This window comes from Humulus lupulus, chromosome 9 (genome assembly GCF_963169125.1).
Source record: "Humulus lupulus chromosome 9, drHumLupu1.1, whole genome shotgun sequence".
NCBI lineage: Eukaryota > Viridiplantae > Streptophyta > Magnoliopsida > Rosales > Cannabaceae > Humulus > Humulus lupulus.
Window position 1 is genome coordinate 2,492,581 of NC_084801.1, and position 8,882 is coordinate 2,501,462.

The 8,882-nt window shown below is 41.1% G+C and overlaps 1 long non-coding RNA gene across 1 annotated transcript; it reads left to right on the plus strand.

Moving 5' to 3' along the window:
- Positions 1 to 5,031: 5,031 nt before the first annotated feature.
- Positions 5,032 to 7,996, plus strand: LOC133801053 (uncharacterized). Its single transcript, XR_009876719.1, has 3 exons — positions 5,032 to 5,615; positions 6,542 to 6,605; positions 7,768 to 7,996. It is a non-coding gene; the product is annotated as an uncharacterized LOC133801053 (long non-coding RNA).
- The last annotated feature ends 886 nt before the right edge of the window (positions 7,997 to 8,882 follow it).

Sequence of the window (8,882 nt, forward strand, 5' to 3'; positions counted from 1 at the left end):
ATGAAACCTGCTCCCTGCGGGGGTAACCAAAATGACCCCTGCCCCCGATCCATTTTCATTAGATGAGCTGTCGACGTAAAGTTTCCACAGCTCATGGGCCGGGGTTATAACTTCGTCGTTGGCCATGCCAGTACATTCCACTATAATGTCAGCCAAAGCCTGTGCCCTAATGGTTGTCCTCGGGTGGTATGTGATCTCGAACTGTCCGAGTTCAACCGCCCATTTAAGAAGTCGACCTGAAGCCTCCGGTTTAGACAGGACTTGCCTAAGTGGTTGATCAGTCAACACATGGATGGGGTGCGCCTGAAAATAGGGTCGAAGTTTACGAGATGAATGTATTAAGCTGAGAGCCAGCTTCTCCATCAATGGGTATCTCGACTCTGCCCCCAGTAACCTTTTATTGATGTAATAAACGGGTCTCTGTACCTTTTCTTCTTCTCGAACGAGCACTGCACTTATTGCGTGTTCGGTGGTGGAAAGGTATAGGTAGAGTACTTCTCCCGTTTCAGGTTTTGATAAGAAGGGGGGTTCGACGAGGTGCTTTTTAAGCTCCTGGAATGCCAGCTCGCATTCCTCTGTCCATTCAAATTTCTTACCTCCCTTCAAAAGGTTGAAAAACGGAAGACAACGGTCCGTAGATTTTGAAATGAACCTACTTAGGGCCGCCATCCTGCCGGTCAAACTTTGGACATCCTTGTGTCTTCGAGGTGAGGGCATGTCAATCAGGGCCTGGATCTTGTCGGGGTTGGCTTCTATTCCACGAGCATTTACGATGAAGCCCAGGAACTTTCCTGATGATACCCCGAAAGTGCACTTCTGAGGATTTAATTTCATGTTATACCTTCGGAGCACGTCGAAGCACTCTTTGAGGTCATCAACATGGTTCTTGTTAAGTTGAGACTTGACAAGCATGTCGTCAACATAAACTTCCATGTTGTTCCCTATTTGTTCTGAAAACATCATGTTCACGAGCCGCTGGTATGTGGCCCCGACATTTTTGAGCCCGAATGGCATGACATTATAACAGTATAGTCCCTTATCCATTATGAAGCTTGTATGTTCCTGTTCGGGGGCATGCGTGGGAATCTAGTTATATCCAGAATAGGCATCCATGAACGACATCAGTCCATGCCCCGCCGTGGCATCCACGAGCTGGTCGATCCTTGGTAATGGAAAACAGTCCTTCGGGCAAGCTTTGTTGAGGTCCGAATAGTCAATACAGGTTCGTCACGTCCCATTAGGTTTTGGGACCAACACTGGATTGGCTACCCAGTCAGGGTAAAAGGCATCCCTAATGAATCGGTTTGCTTTTAACCTGTCAACCTCCTCCTTCAGTGCCTTCTTTCTGTCGTCATCCAGTTGTCTTCGCTTTTGTTGCTTCGGAGGGAAGCTTTTGTCTATATTTAGCGCGTGGCTTGCTATATTCGGACTTATCCCTACCATGTCCGAGTGTGACCATGCGAAGACGTCCTGGTTTTTCTGTAAAAAGCAAATTAATTGCTATTTTGTCTCTTCCTGGAGGTGTTTTCCAACCTTTACCTTTTTCGAGGAATCGGTTTCCTCGAGCTGAATTTCTTCGAGCTCTTCTAAAGGTTCAAGGTCAGATTTCTCCTGAACTCTTGGATCGATCTCTTCATCAATCTCTAAGACCGTTCTGTCTTTACTTTGAATAATGACGAGTGCTTGTGCGCTCATTTGCTTATTTCCTCTTAAGGAAATGTTGTAGCACTCTCTTCCAGCTAACTGATCTCCCTTCAATGTCCCGACGTCGCTAGGGATTGGGAACTTAAGGGCCAGATGCCTTACTAATGTGACTGCCCCCAGCCCAACCAGGGCGGGTCTCCCGAGCAGCACATTGTAGGCTGAAGGTAGATCCACTACCACGAACTCCATCATCTTGGTTGCTGAGACCGGGTAGTCTCCCAAGGTTATGGGGAGCTCGATGGATCCCATTCAGGCAGTTCCTTCTCCTGAAAAGCCGTATAAAGCAGTCGCACACGCTTTTAGGTCGCGAAGGTAGAGTCCCATCTTCTCGAGGGTTGCTTTATAGAGAATGTTAAATAAGCTCCCATTGTCTATGAGAACTCGGTGGACCCTTTTATTTGCCAGCTGGAGGGTGATGACCAGCGGATCATGGTGAGGAAACTGCACATGGGACGCGTCTTCCTCACTTAAGGTTATTGGTTGGGATTCAATCCTCTGAATTTTTGGAGCTCTAGGTTCGGGTTCATAGGGGGACCCGTCCCCAGTTTTCAACTCGTTAACGTATCTCTTTTGGGCATTTCTGCCCATGCTCGCGGGATGAGGCCCTCCCGAGATGGTTATCACATCTTCTCCATCTATCGGAGGCGGCCTATCTTCTTCCCTAGCTCAGGAATTGTTGTTTTGCGTGGGCTGCGACGCGGCTGCTCTCTGTGTAACGCCCTACTTCCTTAGAGCCGTCACTAAGTGAGTTTTTAAGACAAAATAGTGTGCAATGAACTCGCTAACCGAGGTTTTTGAAACAAAAGTGTGACTAATTAAAAGTTAAGGCTGTAATCTTTGAAAATGCATCATTTCATCAAAACTTCTATTATTAAACAGTTGGGATCCCAAAATAAGGTTTGAAAACTAATTACATCTTGAAATAAGGTTACAGTTTGAGAAATTATAAAATTATAGATTATTACAGCCATTTTCGAATAAACCCCCAACCAAAGCAGTCGGGCAGGCCAAACATGTACGCGTCGCTTCACGCTCTCCGTACTCATGGTTGGTTGACTCAGTCATTGCCCTTACCTGCAACACAGAGCACCCGTGAGCCGAAGCCCAGCAAGAAAACTCATGCAGAACATAACATATGCAATGTATACAGTTTATCATAACAGATAATCCACAATAAACAAGTCAATCATTAGACTAAGCAAACACGGCCAAGCCGCCCCAGAGCCTTACCGAAGCCTGGGGTATCGGTTCTCACCGCGAGGATAACTCATGTATCCCTTGGGTCCCACCCTGAATATAGCATAACACATGTATCCACCGGGCCCCGCCCTGATTATAGCATCCCATGTGCTAGGTGTTACTTTCGGCCCACGGCCGCCCCGGCTTACGCCGTACTCGGCCCACGGCCGCCCCGGCTTACGCCGTACTCGGCCCACGGCCGCCCCGGCTTACGCCGTACTCGGCCCTTGCCGTTCATTTCATCATAATCACACATATAGTACATTTGAAATAATCATTCACACACATCATGATTCATTTAAGGTTAAACATTTGCACATAATACAATCTGGGGCCATGCCCTAACCTCGGGTGTTATAGTTTTCTTACCTGCATTTCGAGCCTCCTGATGCACTAGAGCCACGAGCACGGTCCTCAAGCACGAGCCTCACCAACAACCTAGTCACAACACACAAGAAACATCCCTCAATACTAATCAACCCAAAACCACTTCCCGGGACCAATCCCGCACTCTCGGGACCTCTAAAACCTTAAAACAACATCCCGGAGACATCCCCCGAAGCCCCGGAGCAAAGGCCTAAAATTGCCTAAAAATGCCATCCTGAAATTTGCCTTGTGCCGCGGCACAACTTTCTTGTGCCGCGGCACCCATAAACCAGAGGCTCCCCGCCGCGGCAAGCAAAACCCGTGCCGCGGCACGCCCTCGCAGACCCAGAATTCTGGGTTTTTCCTTCGCGTTTTCCCGAGCTTCAACCTCTCCAAATCATCCTAAACCAACACCTAAACCCCAAAACTCAAATCCAAACTTCATATGAACATTCTATCAACCTACAAACACTAGAATCAAGATCCAAAACACACTCATACCCAAAATTCAACCCTTGATTTCTAACTTCAGAAAAACTCAAACCAAGGCATGAAACTAACTCAAGCTTTAGATCCACAACTCAAAACAGAAATCAAACTTAAATATGCACAAGATCCTTACCTCAAATGGAGAATCCACTCAAAAGCTCCCTAGATCCTCCTCCCAAGTTCCCACTTCAGCCCTTCACCCTTCTTCTTCTTTTCTCTTCACTTGCCCTAGCTCTTCTTTCTCCCCCTCTTTCTTCTCTTCAATTTCTATCAATGCCACAAGTGACCCCAAATTCCCAAACCGTACCCCCTTAGATCACAGCTGAAATTTTCATAATCCCCTTGCCAAAAGACCAAATTACCCCTTCCTATTAATCTTTCCAATCTAAACCTTCAAGGGCACTTAAGTCATTACTCTTCTATTTCATTTCTACCATTTTCTTTCTAAAACTTGTTACTCACAGCAGTAACTAATGGTTACCCAGGTTACTAAATCTCCAATAACCATTACCCGCTAAATCTCAACTTAACCATAAAATTCCCGAGGTACCCCTAGGCTCCTCCCGAGCCGGGTATAGAAATCCCGTTGTGACTCTTGAGTTAACTAGCTCTCTAGAACCGTCTCGGCACGTGCATCACAATAATACAACCACACCCACGTGGTACAATTCACGGAATACAATTATCACATACCAACACAGTTATGCCCAACATGGCCAAAATTACAGTTATGCCCTCCTAACACGATCCGGGCCTACATGCATACTAATAAACATAGCCATGCATCTCAGTTAAACAAATAGCCAAATAACATGCTTTAAATCATAATCATGCATTTAATTCATAAAATCATACATAAGTCCCAACCTGCCCTCCTGGCACACTAATCAAGGCCCTTAAGCCTTATTAGCGAATTTGGGTCGTTACACTCTGGCTCGCGTTCGGCTGATTAGTACTCTGGTTCTTGACATATTGTCTGAAATAACCCCTCGAGATCTGTAATATCCAACATTTTCATAATACATTTATTTATAATAAATCAGAGTTTTAATACATAAAATGTACAAGTTTACAAATTTAAGAAATAGTAATGGAAAAATAGTGTTTAAAATATGATTTTATGTTTTTAATGAGATTAAAGAGAGAGAAACTTGAGTAGTCAAGTATTGGACCCAAATGCCATATAATTTTAATTGGGGATTTTTATAAAATTAAGAAAGTTTTGCTAAAGGGCTTATTTGAAAAGAATTTTAATATTTTGGGTCCAAGTGTAATTTTAAAAATAATTTAAAAAAAAAAGAAAAGAAAAGAAAAGGCTTCAGCCTTTCTTTTTTACCCGAGCCTCTCTCTCTCTCCTCAGAAAACCCCTCTCTCTCTCTCTCTCTCTCTCTCTCCTCTGCGTATTACTGTTGCCGACGACGCAGGAGTACTTTCCGGCCACCATTTTTAGCCACGCGCCGGACCGTTGGATTCAGAGGCCTCCGAACTATCGACTTACGCGGGAATCTAGAGCTCACTCCCCGATTAAACGCCTCAACCACTCGATTTAAGTTCGGCCACCCCGCGATTTCAAAGTTGCGATTCGGCCACCTCGGGCATCCGTTTGCCGATCCGTCACCACCATCGTGCTCCTCGTGTTGTGGGCTTCAAAACCCAATAACTTGTTCCTACATCTACCATAGTTGGGTGGTGGGCCCACCACGAGCCACCGCGATCCACCGTAGACCGACGGTCGAAACTTAGTGTTAGAGGTTCCGAAGTACGTTTTGAGTCTCAGAAAATCATCGTTTGACTTATTGTGGAACCCGATCATTTTGGTATAATTTCTTTAACCTATATATTGTGATTTAATTGTGATTGATTAAAGTAATTATTATTATGTGTATTTATAGTATATAATTATATATTATTGATATATGGAATATTTTCTGTAATTTACTGGCTGTCTGGGATTATATATATTTTTGATACAGGTTTTGATTTTGGAATTGTCCACTTTATAGCCGTTGTGCTGTCTAATATTCTAGAAAATATTAGATATTAAATAAAGTATAAAAATACATATTTAATTGACTTTATATTAATATGGAAATTATTATGATTAAGTAATTTTAATTATTATTGTTATTATTTTGTTAAGTAAATCAAGAATACAGATTCATATATATATATATATGAAAAGTATGATTTATAGTAAACCTATTATCTAACCATTATTATTGTATATTAATATTTGAATATTAAAATAATATCAAATATTAGTTTCTTACAATTATTGATATTTGTAAGACCAGTGAAGTTTGGAGAAAGTATATTTATTATATCACTGGAATTGATATTATGACTAAATAATAATAATATAAATATTTATATTTATATTATTATCATTATATTGATTATTACAACTTTATGTTAAAAATATGATTTCTTTTATAAAATGACTATTTGAATATATACATCCATATACGTATTGCTATTGAAGTATTTTGTTATTAATATCGAAATAAGTTTAATTATAGACGATAATTATTATTTTTGTTGGGATTATTATTATTATTATCATAAGGGTACATTATCTTATGAGCAAGGTTTAAAGCATGGTTTTATATGAAGAGTTATTTGCATTACGTTGATAATAATTTATTATTATCATTTATATAGTTTCTGGTATTATTAATATACACTATCAATAGTATATATTTATGATTTTGATAGAATTTAATAAATGATGTGCCTTGAATAGGATTTGTATGGATTTGATTGATTGACTCTTGGTGAGGAATTTTAAAATAAGCTAAGGACCTAAGGTAAGTAAATCTCACTTTTTTGTGCTTAAGTGTAAGATGCATGACTACATTGATTGTGTACATCTAATGGGTTAAGTATGGTATGATGATGATGCGTATGATAAGTATGTGAAGAATGGTTATATGAACACCATAAGGGTGTTGTGTGATATGTAATTGATGAATTCCGTGATATGTGAAAGATGTCTTACTTGGTTAAGAATGATATGAATTATGTGCAAGTATGTGTTCTTATGTTGATGGATATGTGGATTACTTTATGTTCATGATTTGTTATATGTTATGATATATGAAGCGTTTAAGTTTTTAGGCTGGAAACCTTATACCTGAGCCATAGCTCTACGTTAAGGTATAACAACGCCACCAACCCAAAGATTCATGTATTATGACTAAAGATGTTTTGAGTTATATGAGATGTGATACAATGCCTTGATTGAATACCATCAAACATGAATCATGAACATGAACATTGACATTTCAGCATCAGCATGTATGCATGGCATGTACAGTTATGTGATACATTATTATGTGATATAAGACCATGCATATAAATATGAGGAAAATTGTGAAATGCATTGAAAAGTATTATGTAAAGTTAAACATTTTAATGACACAAGGCTTAAGCAAAGTGATAATAAGATGTTTAAAAAGGGTGCCACTGTTTTGATGAAGCAATCAAGTAAGTTCAGTAAAGAAGACGGAAGTCTATAAGACTTATAGTGGCTGCCCACTAGTGTGGGCTAGGTCAGAGTTGACCATTCAGATATGTTTGCCATGTTTCCGTCTTTCTCCTCCATATGTGTAATAAGTATGGCAGCTATGGCAACGATGAAATGAGTGTTATGATGAGCCTAGCTGAGATGATGGCTAGCCAGAGGAGAACCCATGGGATTCTATATGATATGTGTAACAAGCCCTGCAGGCATTGGCTGAATCAAACAGTGTGCACAAGTGATAGTGGGCCCATAAAAATGTGAAACTAAAAGAAAGAGCATAAAAGTAAAGTTTGAAAGTGCATGAGCAATAAATGAAATTCATAAGTATATAAGTCAGCATATTAGTATATGTGCACTACAAACTCACGACATTCATGTGTATGTGTATGCATGAGATTTGCTTACTGAGCGTTAGCTCATTATGTTATTTTCCAACATTTTTCCAGGTGTGGCTTTAGCTGTTGAGCAACTTGTGGAGCACGGACTCAGTAGCAATGCAATAATGGTTTAGAGTTTTCATATGGCTGCCTTAAATTTAAAGTATTCATACGTGTAATAATTTCTACTAATAAGTTTATATAAAAGTTTTAAATTTTTCTGTATTTCTTCGTATCATTTTATTTAATTCTTTTGGTCAAGTGCCTTACATACTCGTAAACCCTAGAATTACGAGTATGTGGCAGACGTACCCTACCTTAGGGACGTTACAAGATCAATCCTTCGATCTCGTCTTTCAGCTGTCGACATTCATCAGTAGTATGCCCGGTGTCTCTGTGAAATCGGCAATACTTGCTGGAGTCCCTCTTGGACTTTTGATTTCTCATTGGGTCCGGACGCCTAAAGGGGACCTGATTTTCATTAGCCAGGTATATGTTTTCCCGAGACTCGTTGAGCTCGGTGTACACTTTGTACACGGAGAAATATCTCTCCCCCTTCTTTTTCTTTCCTCCTTCGGCCTCGGGGTTACTCCCTTCATTCTTTTTTCTCTTGGAAGGGTTTTCCACAACAGGCTTTGAAGCTACTGGGTCCACCGAGGTTGAGGCAGAGTTTACGTTTATCGTTGTAGTTTCGGGCTGGGAAGTCACATTAAGTGTCAACCTCGCTTCCTCTACATTGACAAACCTCTGCGCTCGTCTGTTAAACTCGGTTAGGGACCTCACCGGTTTTCTCTGCATGTCGTCCCAGAGGGCACTTCCTGGCATTACTCCGGCTCGGACAGCCATTAGGTGTCCGTTGTCATCCACATTCTGAGCTCGGGCAACTTCCAAATTAAACCTTGTAAGGTAACTTTTTAATGTCTCACCTGGCTGTTGCCGAACGTTAGTTAGGGTTGACGCCTTAGGCCTAACCCCCATCATGGCTCTAAAATGCTTCTTGAAGTCTTTAGACAGCTGCTCCCAAGAAGTTATTGAGTGTCTTTTATATTTTTCGAATCAACTTTTGGCTGGTCCTGTCAACGATGCTGGAAATAACATGCATCAGAGCTCGTAACCCACGTTACTGGCTCTCATTATGGTGTTGAACGTACTCAAATGGCTGTACGGGTCGATTTTTCCCTCAA